Source organism: Falco peregrinus, chromosome 12 (assembly GCF_023634155.1).
Source record: "Falco peregrinus isolate bFalPer1 chromosome 12, bFalPer1.pri, whole genome shotgun sequence".
Lineage (NCBI taxonomy): Eukaryota > Metazoa > Chordata > Aves > Falconiformes > Falconidae > Falco > Falco peregrinus.
Window position 1 is genome coordinate 22,633,170 of NC_073732.1, and position 14,733 is coordinate 22,647,902.

Genomic DNA, 14,733 nt, shown 5'->3' on the forward strand with positions numbered 1-14,733 from the left:
CAAACCAAAACAACCAACAAAACCTGATATCCTGATTACGTCAATTTTTCACCTATTTCCCACTAGCAATCTCATTATCATCCACATAAATCTCCCTCTTTCTTTTAATGAAATGCCAAAGGTGTCAATGTGCTCCTTCCCCAAGCAAAACAAGGTAGCTCAGTACATATTTAAACAGTCTCTGCATATCTTGCTGCAGTTCAGTACTGATCAAAGCTTATTATAAAGATTGTACAGATAACTCCACTAATAACCCTCTGATGCTGCACTACATAAATTATAAAACAAAGGGGAAAAAAGGATCAATAGTAACCAAGTTGTACTGTTGCAATGTTCTGTAAACACAACCATACTGGAGCAACAAGGACATTATCGTGAGGGAAAAAAAAAAAAGAAAAAAAAAACCCAACAACAAAACGACCAACACACTGCAGCTTCTTTTCCAAGGTGTCCCACCGCACAACGCAGAATCCACCGAGCCCCTCCGGTACTCCATTTTGTAGGACTACAGCTACTGCTAAATCCCAATAAACAAAGAACGGACTGAACTAGCAGGAGTGCAGTTTCCATCTCACAGACTCTAGGCTTTCATATAAATTTTACTGATCCAACATAATGGCTGTAGCAGCCGTGTTGAAACAGGCTTCACCTTGCGCAGATTAGGTGGAAAACAGTGGTTGGGAGATGGACAGGCTTTGGGGTTTGGGGAGGGGTGGGGGTGTGTGTGAACTGGCTTCAACATCTTTTCCTAGTATGCATTCAAAGGTCTGACCAAAGTTGTCCTTTAAATAACAGGGAGAATAAAAGCTGTAAAAGATAATTTTAAAAGACATGTTTGAATTTGTCATCTAGAGATAAATTATCTTAAAAAAAACCAACAAAACACAACTGATAGCACTTTTAACTATTCATACTACAGTTGTTACTGTAATTGCCCTCACTGTAAGCCCACAGAGCCACAGCTCATAAAAATGGAAGAATAATAACTTTATCATTGTAGATTTGAGCTCTGTCATAGGTGCATAAAATAATTGGGGTTGGGAGAAGCCTAAGTCGTCACACAGTCCAATCCCCCATTTAAAGCACAAATAACATCAACATTAGGTCAGGGTTCTACAGTCAAGTAAAACCATGAGGAAAATACCAATCCTAAAGTAGATTCATATTTTACCCTTCACAGACCTGGTCCCCTTTTCACAAGGACAGTTGACAATGAACTGCAGCAAAGCAGCAACGATTTAAAATGAAGTAAGAATGGAGTTACTGAGTTCCAAAAAGCACATTTCCTTGGCAAACATAAATACAATATTGTACTACTTTTCTGCAAAACAACACCTTTAAACTATACAAGCCCATGTAAGCGCACATTACAGTTATTGTCTTACTGGGCAAGTTAAAAGTGGGGAGGGAGGGGGAATGAAATCAGTCCTTTCCCTGGACCAGAAAAAAAAGACTTATTTGCTCACAGGTCTCAGATAAAAGCTTCACGTTAAAACATTTTATCTGTCTTACAGTTTTACTGCTCAAAAGATGAACTAAGAGATTAAATCCAACTTTCTATTAAGCTCTAGAGATAGCCACATGCCACGCAACTCATAAGACTTTAAGGTTTGGACATCAGTAGTAGATACTGAATATATGAGGGAAGCATTTCAAAAAGACATTAACACTAATCGGGCTTACATATGTGTATCAAGGGGAAAATAGCCACTAAGTTAAGGTACTACTCAGCCATGATCCAGAGTTACAGAAAGAAGGAGACTGTACAACTGCAGAGAATTCTGAGAGCTTCTCCTAAATTTGCCCACTTCAAAGAATCTTTGATTTCTTCTAAGCATCTACTGAGAAGAAAAGGGTGGTGGAAGTTAAATCACAAACTAACCAAACTCGAAGATTTTTGTGTTTTACCAGCTTGAAGAACAAGTGAAGGGGCAAATTTTGCAGACACTGAATGATTTTATTTTTTTACAATTGAAAACCAGAAGGGGAAAAGAACACCGTGAACCTTTTCCACAAAAAAGTCAACAGGTCATCATTTTGCCCAGTATTCTGCACTTAGACACTCACTGCATTGTTTTGAAATGCACAGAACATTTTTCTGTCACTAATAACTGCAGGATCTCTCACTCCTGCATTTTCTAGATGGGCAGTTAAAAAGGGGACAATACGATTTGCCCACTTACACAGCAACAGTGAGATTCAGGATTGGGAACTACAAAAAAGATCATGTGTCAGTTTTCTCCTTTATTGTATAGAGACACTTATTTCATTACTAACGACCTTCCTGTGCAGGAATGACTGTGTTCGTAATATACTTCAAGATTTGTGCCTGTGTCGCCTGTATCTTTAACTTTCAAGCAACTAGCACAAGTACAGATAATGACTCTGAAGTAATTTAAGTAGGCAAGCATTAGCCCAAAGGAAAAAAATCCTGTTCACAGCTCCTGAAGAAATTATTCTCTCCTCAGCAAAGTTTATATTTGAGAAGATAAGTATTTTTGCTGGGAAAGAATATTGCAAATTAGAACAGAAACCCCATCTGACTTAAAACCGTAATTCCAGTGTTTCAGATGAGGCTCAGAATTCAGTGAGAAGGCAGGGAGAGGAGGGAGGAATACAACAGCTAACGGATTAGATGTTGTCACTTATGATCCATCATCACACTTTCTCAGATTATGAAAATGAAATTTTCCCAGTAGTACATTTTATGCTTGACAGATTACAGATCGGTTCACACATTCAGAATTGGAGCACTCAGATTTTTAGAAAAGTTCAGGTCTTCCGAGACCAGCATTTATTATATGGTTTGACGCGAGTCAAGAGAAACATTCAACAAGACAATGCCAGAGACACTTTCAAGCAATAAAATGGGTGAAGTCACAAACTCCTTAATGATCACTCCAGCAAGCCTGAATTTAACACTTTTTCCTTGACTATACAGCTAGCTCAGAAAGGTCATCAGACTATTATATTCACTGTTATGTAGAGCAGCACTATACACATGCAAAGTTCCTATAGCAACACTTTCTTAATTCACTCTTTAAGCAAAACACCAATTAGCTTTTTATTATAGCCAATTAAAAAAATCTGCACACTAATTGACAACCTCTCTACTCAGAATTTAAGCTTATGCAAAAGAAAATTGCAGTGAAATTTTCTGTGGTAATAACTTACTTCCTATTCTTCCTCCTTAACAGAACAGTAAATTATTCCCGATAGGGGCTGAACATTTATTTTCAATCTAAAACATTTAGACACACAGAAGTAACCTATCCTGATATGCCTTAAATCTTCGTAGAGCCTGAAGATTACAGGTTGCAGAAAGGCAAACAGAAATGTAACCAACTGACTTATTTCTGTATCTCAGGAAATTGGGCATAGGCCTGTGCACCTGGAGATCATGCAGGAGGCAGCCAGCAAAATATTTCTCTCAGAGTATTTAAGCACGTTGAGCCAAGGGAGAAAGATGGCAAAAAACAGTACTAAAAAGTCAAGTGCAGTAGGACAACAGAGACATTTTCATTTGCTTTTTAATACTTATCGATGGTTTTCTCAGATGTCTTCTACACAGCTGCTGATGACAGCTTCTTTGTACACCACTTCTAGTAGCAAATATCAAGATATATTAGTCAGAAAACAGTCAGTGAGCACAATGTGGAAAGAAATACATCGTGATGCAGAGTATCAGAAGCAATGAACAACAAAAGCTAAACCATCCTTCCTGATAAGATGTTCTGCAGGAAACTGAATTAAAAAATGTCATTCCCCTTACAGTTCTTCTGTGTGAGATGTCGGGATTCACCTTACTAATAAATAAATAAATATACACAGAACAAAGTAGCAGATGGCTCTTCTGACAAGCTTGGCATGACCCAATCAAGAATTAATGGTACTTGAGGTATCACTGAGTCCACTGGTTCTTAAGGACAACCTACAGAAACTACTCCTAGTCTCACCATCTTATACTTCGTTACTCACACCGTCTTATACTGCAGTATTAGTATTAGAAACTTAAGGCATGTGACAGGTTATCTGGGGACACAACAGCAGTAACCAAAAGAGTTTCCCTTGAAAGGCTGAAGAAAAGAAAGAGGGCTTATAGAGCGGTCTTTCAATCCTACCGCTCTAAAGGAGAGAGCAAGGTGAATACCTTGGAAGAGACCGTGGAAGAGACCCCCATGTATAACCTTGGAGATACAGAAGTTGCTGCAGCTTAAGAAGGCCATCTGCTGCAAAGTCAGCAGGGTCTGGGTTATGTCAGTGGGCTAGGCAGTAAGCCAGGACACCAGAGGTAAGGGACTAGGGCTAAACAACACTGCTACAGGCTTTTATTCTTGGGGTTTTTAGCGGTAAGCTCCCAAACACAGCTCCCTGAATCACCAGAAAATGGTAACACATTTAAGCTCAAAGCCTTCCAAGTGAAAGTCCCCGCTACCAGATGCACAGCTCTACTCCTCCAGAGAGGCTGTGTTAGTCCAAGACACAGTGTTACACACAGTAAGTACTAACTGAAACTAGTATCCCCATTTGTAGTCCAAAGACTTTGAAGATTTCTCCTCTAGTAAAACCCCTGCTACCAGCACCTCACCAAAATACAGTGACAGTTCACACCCCTCAGCAGTGCACATCTTTTTTCTCTGCCCTTCAAGGGTGGAGAGCAGCCCATGTCCCGGCACAAGACCTGTCTGTCCCAGTAACACAGCTGTGACTGCTGGAGAGTATCACAGCAAACAAATCAGCCTTTTTCTCCTTTTTCATTATTTAAAGCTTTCTGCATCGGCATTTCAAGTCATTTCGGCTCATGGGTCTACCCTGGCAGTTAAGTATTACACAGAGTGTATGAGGAGAAAGTTCAGGGCAAAGCTGGAAGGCAGCCGCTAGTAACAGAGCTACTTAGTGGCAGCAGCTGGGACCACCATCAGCTGCTCTCCAGTAGCCTACATTCACAGCATCAGAAAGGCTCTAACCGGTGACAGTCATTTTTAAAATACATCATCACTAGGTACCTCTTTCTTACTTTGTTCTCTGACGTGCTTTTTGCCCAGTCAGACTGCCCTGAACAGTCGGGTCCACATGGTCAGGCAGGTGGTGTGTCACGTGAAAACCCTTCTGGGACTAAAACAAGAGATGATGTTTCCGGCAGGCTCACCCCTGCCAAGAAAACACTTCAACGGCCTAAAATTGAACCCAAGCCAGCTGTGCAGCCATCCCAGTCTTTGTGAAAGCAGACAGTTCACAAATCACCACGACCAGGTAGGTATACACTTCTGCTCTGTATTTCCTGCTACCAATGATGAGTGTTCAAAGTATCTTCCTTAGAAGAACAATTTGCACGTTCTGTTGCAGGTAACAAATACAGAGCTACATTCCGCTTTAAGACTCAACGAGCAACATTTTCTTCTTTGACTGACTTTTACTGTTTTGCAGGAGGGCTTACTGCAATTAAACTGTCTTTGCCTAAGTAGAAAAGCTCAAAATATTCTGTTATTTCCAAGTAGTAATGGGATGGCTTTGTTGCATATCTAAATTACTCACCCACTGTTATAACCTACCATAGAACTAAATCAGATTAGAACAATAGTCTAAGCATCACTGCAAGAATGGATTTTCAACAGCTTTGAAACATCCCTTTTGACTCCTTTCATTTACTTCTCTGATTTTGAAACACGCAGAACACAAGTGTGATTGCAGTAAATTTTGATAACTACCATGGATTTCTCCCACTCTCTCAAAATGAAGAAAAGTATTTCATAAAAACCTTCCACCTAAGTGTATCTTTCCAATTTCTACACAATCCTGTGTAGGCAGTAATGTGCACCCGTACCACTGGATGATGAAAAGTAGAATTTAAAGAAAACCATAATTTTCCCACAACACTGCTGAACCTCTGAAAAGAGTTGGCGTTCTCAACCCAAAGTTTGAACACATAACCTGAAAGCAAAATGACTGTACAAAAGATACTTTTCTTTCTTCATGTCTTACTGAAGAAAGAAAAAGTACCAACTTGATGAACTACTATGCTCCAATAATCTGGTTACCACCTCCAAAACTAAGAAAATTCAGGTTTTATTAATATGTTTGAAGTAATTACAATGTTATCCAAATAATATTCTCTGAGATAACAACTCCACGGTTTGCCTTTATATATTCAGAGAAAAATAACTAATTATCTACCACTTTCATTACAGAATAAAGAGGGCTGCTTTGAACTCAAAGAGAAGGCCAAAGAAACTGAGTTTAGTTGAAGTCCCCTAATAACAGCAGCAGAATGCTGTATCTTTTTTTTGGGTGGAAGAAGCCATTATCCACCTTTCCCTGCTCCTAATGGGATTCCCTGGGGGCTCTTTCTTGCCAGTTTCAAAAGGTCAGTCGCTGTCTCCAAGTGCTGCTTGTCAATTTTAAAGCCACAGTCTAGTCTTTGATACTGAGATAAAAGAAATATTTCCTGGTTTAGACCACCACAAAGCGAGAGTAAGGCCCATCACAGTATTTCAAAGCAACAAATGCATATCACAAGATGACCAAGATAGGGTAATACTCTGAAGGAGAACAAAATGACTTGTAATCATATACTCAGTGATACGTTTCACTTCCAGCCTGGTCCAAAATGCACTGAAGCTTGCAGAACTTATGTCAATTTTTCCAGGTTTTGGAATATGTCCTTTATGCCCTCTGAAATTGTATCAGGAAAGCAGTATCGGTTTATCAGATTTAGTGGGAGCACACACACCATATTTTATCTTTAAACTTTTCTCCTTTAAGGTGAGGGAATGTTCATACAATCAGCATATTCAGAACAAGAAATAAAGCAAATGAGAGGAAAGACAGACTTCTTGATGATAGAACAAAGGCAGCAGATTAATCTTCAGAATGATTTGTATTTCCTCCCTTGGCAAAAACAACAAAAAAACCCAACCAGAAAGATAATATATGTTTTTACTTGTATTCTCATCAGGATTCATTCCAGTTGTGAAAAGAAGGTATGTCTCTCTCTACAAATAGATTAAATCATAAAAGATAGCAAAAAGTCAATTTCCAGACTTTACAACTATCTTCAAATAATAATTTGTTGTACTTTGCAACTGCTAAGTTATAAACCTCACCAAAACAGGGTTTATTTTAGCATGACTACAGATAATCGTCTGTCAGCATTTTTATCAAACTCCTCATACCAGCAGAGTTCATAATTTGGCAGTAAATAGATATATATAAATTCCACTGGAAACATACCATACTGGGGGCCCAGGTCGTTTTTAAGTAAAGAGGAAAAACTAGACCATACCTCTCCATCTTGCCCCAGCACACAGCCAGCCAAGTTTTAAAAATGAAAATAATCCTTGGCTCATCAGCAAAGGTTGAGCTGCCATTTTACATGTGCTCACCACTACAAAATATTCAGTCTTGATCCTCCATCCAGCTCTGTCCCCCACCAGGAGACACAGAGCTCAGGGGGCTTCAGCAGCAGCTCTATGGGCAAAGGCAACTTGGAGCGCTCAGGAAGTTTAAAATCTCCTGTGTCCAGGGAACCACAGAAGGCTTGTGAGCCCAGGAAAGGTGATTCAGCCCCAGTGCTGACAAAGAGCACGGAGACAGTTCTCAATACATTTTTATATAGCAAAATGTTTTGTGGTGTAGAGATGAGCAAAGTGGTAATCGATGAGCTCGTTCAGGCATGTTACATATACTACAGTAACTCAGAGCTGCGCACTAATGAAAGCAGACTGCACTCGAGCTAGCTTATCCTGAGTTATGTTAGGTATTTCTGCCCAGCCCCAAATTTGCTATCTCACCTAATCTTTCACAAAACACCGCATTTAAGTCGTGCCAGGTTTTCACAAAGGGGGTGAGCAGGGAGAAGAGCCTCTTCTTCCCTGCTTGCATCACAACTGACAAAGCACCTCTCCAGAGAGACAGCCCCGTCAAGGGGTCACCCTCCTCTTCCTCACTACTCCAGGATCAAGACCACTCAATACCCCTGATTCAACACGAGAAGATGTGTGATTCCCACCTCATTCTGCCTGCAGTTTCGTGGTTAGTCCATGCCCTAGATGTGGGACCTACCTCTCAAATTTACCCTCCCCCCTGCCCAGACAGGTGTTCTGGGCTTCTCAGCTTCAGTCCATTGGTATCTTCTGGTTTTCATCTTCCTTGGACAACCCCCGCAGAGGGGATTCACCACCTGGTAAACTGCAGCACTACTGGCCTACCACCTGTCCAAGATTAGAGGAAAAATAGGAGCTGATTCATTCTGAACAGTTCAGCCACACTGAGCTTTGCTGACTTCTTATTAGTCAGCATATTTATTATGCTAGATATAAATAAAACATTAAACATTTTACTCAAAATACCCAAAATAGCCTGCAATTCTCCTACTTCCTGAGCAAATTTAAATGAGTTTTCGCCCCAATAGCTTTTTCTTTTTTTTTTTTTTTTATTATTCAAGAAAAAACACAAGGAAAAGCCATGAATAACTACACCTTCACTAGAACAAGGGGAAAAAAAGCAGCTAGGAGATGATACAGACAGCCAAACTTATATTAGTGCTATAAGCCAAATTTTTTGCTATTGTTGCTGTAGCATTATTTTGGTAGTCCAATTAACTTCTGATGTTATCGATGCAAAATCAGGTAACTAAGAACCAGTTTGCACAATGAGTGCTTACACAAAACACTGACAGTAGCACAATTACGCAAATTTCTGTTAGCCTACACTATCAATTACTCTTGGCAAAGGATAAAAATACTTATTTTACAGCAGTGATTATGAAATCCTGTAGTCCAGGAGACAAGTATTGCACATGGTGTCAAACAGCAATAACTAATTCTAAAATCTCGTTTGCTTGGTTTCTAATTAAATCCACTTCAATACCACAATGTATGCTTGCAGTTAGCTGCTGCCAGACTTAACGATGTCACCAGCAAGTACCAATAAAGATCATATTGATTTGAGAGCATACATTTCTAAAAGTCAATGTTCCAATAGGTAGAACAGGGGTGACATCAGAATTGCAAAGTCCTGATTAGTTCAGCATCCAAAACAAAAATCCCATCTTAAACCATCTATCTAAGAGACTTACAAATGAGAGCAAACAGGGCAGAACACACAACCTGGCTAATAACAGAAAACCAACATGCTTGTCCATGCTGAAAGGAAAAAAACCCACAACTTAAAAAAAAAAAAAATATTCAGACCTGTACCAATTTTATTTTGAAATTAGATTTTAACAACATGCAAATCTATCTTGCCGTGCTGTAGAGCCATGGAACAATGACTTCTAATTGTTCCAAACACAGACCCTGATTCTCTGTCACGTAAGTCAGGAGTAGTCCCAGTGGAAATAAAAGCTACTGTACTGTTGGTGGAGGGGAGGTCAAACACAATCACTGCAATTTAAGACTCTCGCTGATAGTACATCTATGAAAAGATCAGGAAAGTTCTGATTGCTTATTATGCATTATTAAGAAACAGATCAATACAGAAATCTCCAGGGGCCACTAACAAGCACCACACGTGTGATTTAACCTTCTACAGACACAGTGAGCAAGCAATGAAAGCTGTTTCCTGCAATCCCATGGTCACAGTCTCTGCTGCACAGAACAGCATGAGCCGTGATTGAAGATCTTCCCCCCAGTGGGACCTGCGTGGCACCTCTCCTCTTCTACTCACCTTCTTTCTCCCTCCCTGCTGGATTTTTTTGTTTTGTTTGTCTACTAAAGGTCAAGCCTTGGTTTTTTTCTAATGGGAGGACAAACTGCCTCTTTTTTGCCCAGCTCCCTGTTTTCAGCAGATTTCTACAACAGCAGTCACATTCACAACTCCAGCAGGAATGGCTCTGCTGCTTACACATCTGCACATAGTTTTCCCACCTCATGGGGATACACTGTAAATTCGTTGATTTTAATGCACCACCTTTCAAGCCAGAGTGCGTCTCTGCCTCACCTCACGGCTCTCAGAAGCTAGCTAGTGCATGGGAACAGAGCCGCACACGAGTGCATGGAGGTTGGCCCCAAAAAGAGTGTTTCAGCTACAATGCCGAATGAACACTTGACAACAGCTAAGCAGCTGTGACTCCTGCTCCCTGCGCCAGGCACAGCTAACTCCCATTAACTTGTGCTCCTCCAGCTATACCCACTGCCATTAAATTTCATTTTAAGCTCCTAGGGACAGAGGTTAGGTTGGGAGATGGGGTTGTTTGCATGCAGCAACCAAATGCAAGAGGTGCCAGGCTCCAGCTGGAGCCTCTAAACATCACTTTAAATACCAAGACTAACCTGTTATTTCTACATGTTTTTCAGCTGCGGGATTGAACTTAAGGATTAAAGAACAGAAACAGTTCTTTTTTGAAAGATATAAAGTAAAATATTAGGAACACCAAATACTCAATATTTTTCTTTGCAAGACAGTAATACCGCTTAAATTATCCTCTCCACCAAATACTACTCTTTTTCTTGAAAACATGTAAAGTTCATTTCTGAACAGTAGCATGTGTCACATAAATGTATGTACCAGCACCATCACGTGAGCCTCACACCACTTTGCTAGCAGAGCTGGTCAGATTTGTGTGCTTTACAGTAAGTATAGTTAATAACTTACAATAATCATGTTTAGCATCAAGCCAGAATGAACTGCTGCCAAACTGATAAATGTGACTATGAAAATTGATGGCTTTGAAATTTGTTTCAAGGTTCATATACAGAAAACCTCGCCAACAGACATACAAAAATCAGAACACTTTCAACAACAAGAGTATTCTGCATATGACTGAATTAATTAATTATTTGAAAATCACCCACTTCAAAGAAAATTTGCCTCCAGCTTTGGTGACTGGCTATTTATTTTCAACACAGAAATAACTTTATTCATTGTGGAAAAGGAGGATACCTGATGCTTTGCATCTTTTGAAGGGTAAAAGTAAGTATGGAGAGAAAAGATAAAACATCAGTTATTTAGCATAGGTCTTCAGGCCCTGAAACATTTTCAATTGCAACACACCGATACAACTCCCATATGATTCTCCTCCTGCCCAAAGTTAAGTGATCCTTGCTATTAATTCATACATTAACCTACTACAGAACGAAGTTTCTGTTAGGAGTTCCTCCTCCATCCTCTCAGAGTTATTCTTCTAGATCAGAAGTATGTACATTATAACAAGTTAGGCTCATAGTTGTACCACAAAGATAGTAAAAATGCCAAAGCAATAAAGGTTCTGAGCACTGGGCAGTAGAAGAACTGGCAACAAGACAGAAAACAGTGGAAAAAATTAACAGTCATTTTCAAATAGCTTACATGGCTAGCAGTCATACTAGATAGTACTATCTAAATGTTGGATTGCCAAACTTATCACTGCATGGCATCTGGTTCCAAACACCTATAACTGCCAGATTTTTATCCTGTAGGTTAAAATTCTGAGTTTCTCAGTCCAAGAGCAGATGTTTCTACAGCTTTCTGAAATATGATTTCATTAATTCACTGATAACAAACACAAAAACTTACCACAGCATGCCTACTTTTAGGGAAATGGGGTTCATAGTGCAGCAAAAGCAGATTGGAACCAGAAGGGCTGGGGAAAAGAGGCAGAGAAAACATGGAAAGGCCAAAGAAGAAAGCAGAAATGGACACAGAATGGCAGGACTCGTGGTCAACAAGGTTCTCAAAAAATCTTACTGCAGAGCCTAACATACCTCAAACCATAAATTTCTCTTCCTCAACTGAAAGCGTATGTGAACCACACTAACAATCTGTGCATCCCTCATCCTTGTCTAATATTGACATGACAAACTACTAGTGGTCTTGCTCTTTCAAAGATAACACGAAGGGTCTATTTATAGATCCACAGCTTCAAGGCACAATGATAGATGCTGGTTAACTCCGTGTGCACTACTATGATTCAGCATCGTGTGACTGGTTAGAATTATTCAGCCTGCCTAGTAAATTGAACAATAACAAAAATGCATTAATATTGCAAAACCGAACACTGAACAGCTACAAATTTCAAATAAGGACATTTTTATTTTAATCCACGCATCAATCAGTGTCCTAAACTGATGACATTGGGCGTAAAATGCAAGCTGCTGTTGCCTTGTTCTGCATTTATTTTTTCAGTACTCTTTGGAGAGAAAGAAGAGACAGGAAAACACTTGAATGAAAGCTTGAAGAAAGCATATTGAACCAGAATAGAAAAGCATACCATCTTATGTTGAACACACAGACACTACAGAAAGTGAATCAATATCAAACATGGACGAAGTGTTTCTGACTTGCTGGTAATTGAAACTTGGGATGAAAACATTTCTTTGTTTTGAAACTCTTGTGAATTTTGAAGAATTGGATGTGGAAGAGGAGTGTGGGGAAGACATGGGGAAGAAAGAGAACTGTGAAGAACAGTAGGAAACAAAAACTACTTTAAAGTGGAAATCTACAGGAGAGAAGATGCCTACCAAGTACAGCAACCAGTCCCATGGAAAAAATCTTCAACTGAAAACACTTGTGTACAGGTAAAACAGACTCTACACAGGAATGTTATGTGAGTAAGATGTGGTAAAACAGCATCACTAGCATACGGTTGTGTGAACACAGAAAACCACAGCATCTTAAAACTCTAAATTCATACGTGACACTTTCATAGAAAGTTAGCACTGTAAACAGTGCAGTTTATTGTCTGCTTTCTATAGTTTCAAACTGCTGATACTGTTTAAACAGCTTCTGTCCCTTAAAATATTACTCAATTTATCCATGAAATATTCATATTAAGCTCCTAGCACAGGTTTCTGCTCAGGGTCCTATTAAGCTCTCATGAGGAGCTGAGTCAACATGTCACATGCTCAACCTTTTAAACTCACTGTTCCTTTCATGTTACACAAAAATGGAAGAAAACTGGAAGACATAATTGCACATTTACACTCTCATTAATGAAAACGCAACTGCAATTAAAGAATAACAAAAGCAGTAACACATATGCATCAAAAAGTATTTTAATTTTTTAAATGGCATTTTAAAATTACATTCATCTCCTCAACTAAATTCAGCTCCAACAAATGGAAGGTATTACTCCAGCATGCTTGTATCCCAACCATCTCCTGCTCTCCTACACATTATCCAACTTCTGTGCCAAAAAAGATCATTCTACTAGAGCCCACAACTGGTGAATATCTGATTGTTTTGACATTAAATGTTCATGCACAGCAGCACACATCAAATCACCTCTGCAACCGTGGGAATGTGATCTTTGAGTTGCCAGGCTGCCAAAACTTCCACAGAAGTCAATGGCAGTTGTGCTTACACGAGGTGTGCTGAGTGTCTGTGGGTTTAAGTTGACTCCAGAATTTCATGGTCTTCAATAAACATTCTCTGAAATTCTTCTTTAGGACCTTATTTCCCATGAAGGGACATATATACAAGGACTTGCATGACTGAGATCACTTGAACAAATCCTCATGTTTTTACTGACATTTGGCTACCCTCCCCCCTAGGCAGAACAGCAAGGAAATTTATATGTAAAATATTCAGTAGGTAAAGAAGCTGAGTAGAAATCCCAGCTGCAATAGGAGACATTTTTAGAGGATTACAGGTATCTTAGCTATTTATTAAATTATACTTCCTGGATGTTAGGCTAATCACGAATATTAAAATAGTCTCACTGATTTTTTTCAGAGGAGGCAACAGCAATGTATTTGGTTTTACACTTCTTGGATTTATATGTATACTTGTGATAGTGCTGTTGCAATACTGAGCACATAAATACACCTTCGCAGCTCAGGCCACCCAGGAGTACCTACATCAGAACAAAGCCTGGGTTGTTCTGCCTTACCCCCCCCCAGCCACCTTGGTTATTTTACAAGTCTAGAGTGACTAAGCTTCCGAGACTGTCTCAATTAATCAGCATCTTAACTATCATAACAAGCACAAACCATGAAGTTACTAAAATTTCATAAAAGATGCTACAGAACGAGAACCCCTCCTCCTTTACTACCTGATGTTTAAAGGCTATACAAGTATCTAGCAGTAAATGATTAATTCATTTTTAGTTAGCACCTTATTCCACAGCAAGCTAAATGTTACCAGAAAAGTCATGTGCTGCTCAAGTGCTGCATATCACTCACTATACCAAACAGAATTCCAAAATACATACAGTGGCACATACCACAGCCAGAGCTCTGCCACATTGTATCCCCTGCAAAAATACATGGCATGATGGACGAACAATAGATGAGAAAAAAAAGCATAGTTTTAATTAAAATTTGTCAAAATTTAGGACTGGTGGAGAATTCAACAAAATGGCTTACCACAAGGGAGCATTCTTGTATATATATACTGCTCAACAGTTAGGTAATTCCAGCAAAGGACTTAATTTTCTTTTCTTTTCTTTTTTTAATTAAAAGATGCAGCTGACCTGCGTATCATCATTGAAACAGAGGACTTTATTAATGTGAAAAGCCCAATTAGCATCAGTCATTCCTAGATGTATAGGCTAACATATCCCCCATCAGCTCAGTAAAAACCCAAGGGAGCCTCTGCTCTACAGAACCGCAAAATTAATAAACAATTTCATTTAATTTGAAAAAGACTACATGGAAATCCAGTTTACCTCAGAGTAACAGTGGGTTGCATGCTTTTCTCCAGGGCATGTGTGGAAAAGTAAGTATAAAAAAGCTAATTCATGGAAAAATACCCTGAAAAGACTTGCATTCACAAATGGAGGAAAGACGGTGCCATTTCTATCAAATTTGAAAATCA

At 39.3% G+C, this 14,733-nt stretch overlaps 1 protein-coding gene across 5 annotated transcripts in view; it reads right to left on the reverse strand.

The window, feature by feature from the left end:
* NAALADL2 (N-acetylated alpha-linked acidic dipeptidase like 2) overlaps window positions 1-14,733 on the reverse strand; it is a 504,178-nt gene that overhangs the window by 401,806 nt on the left and 87,639 nt on the right. The window lies entirely within an intron of this gene.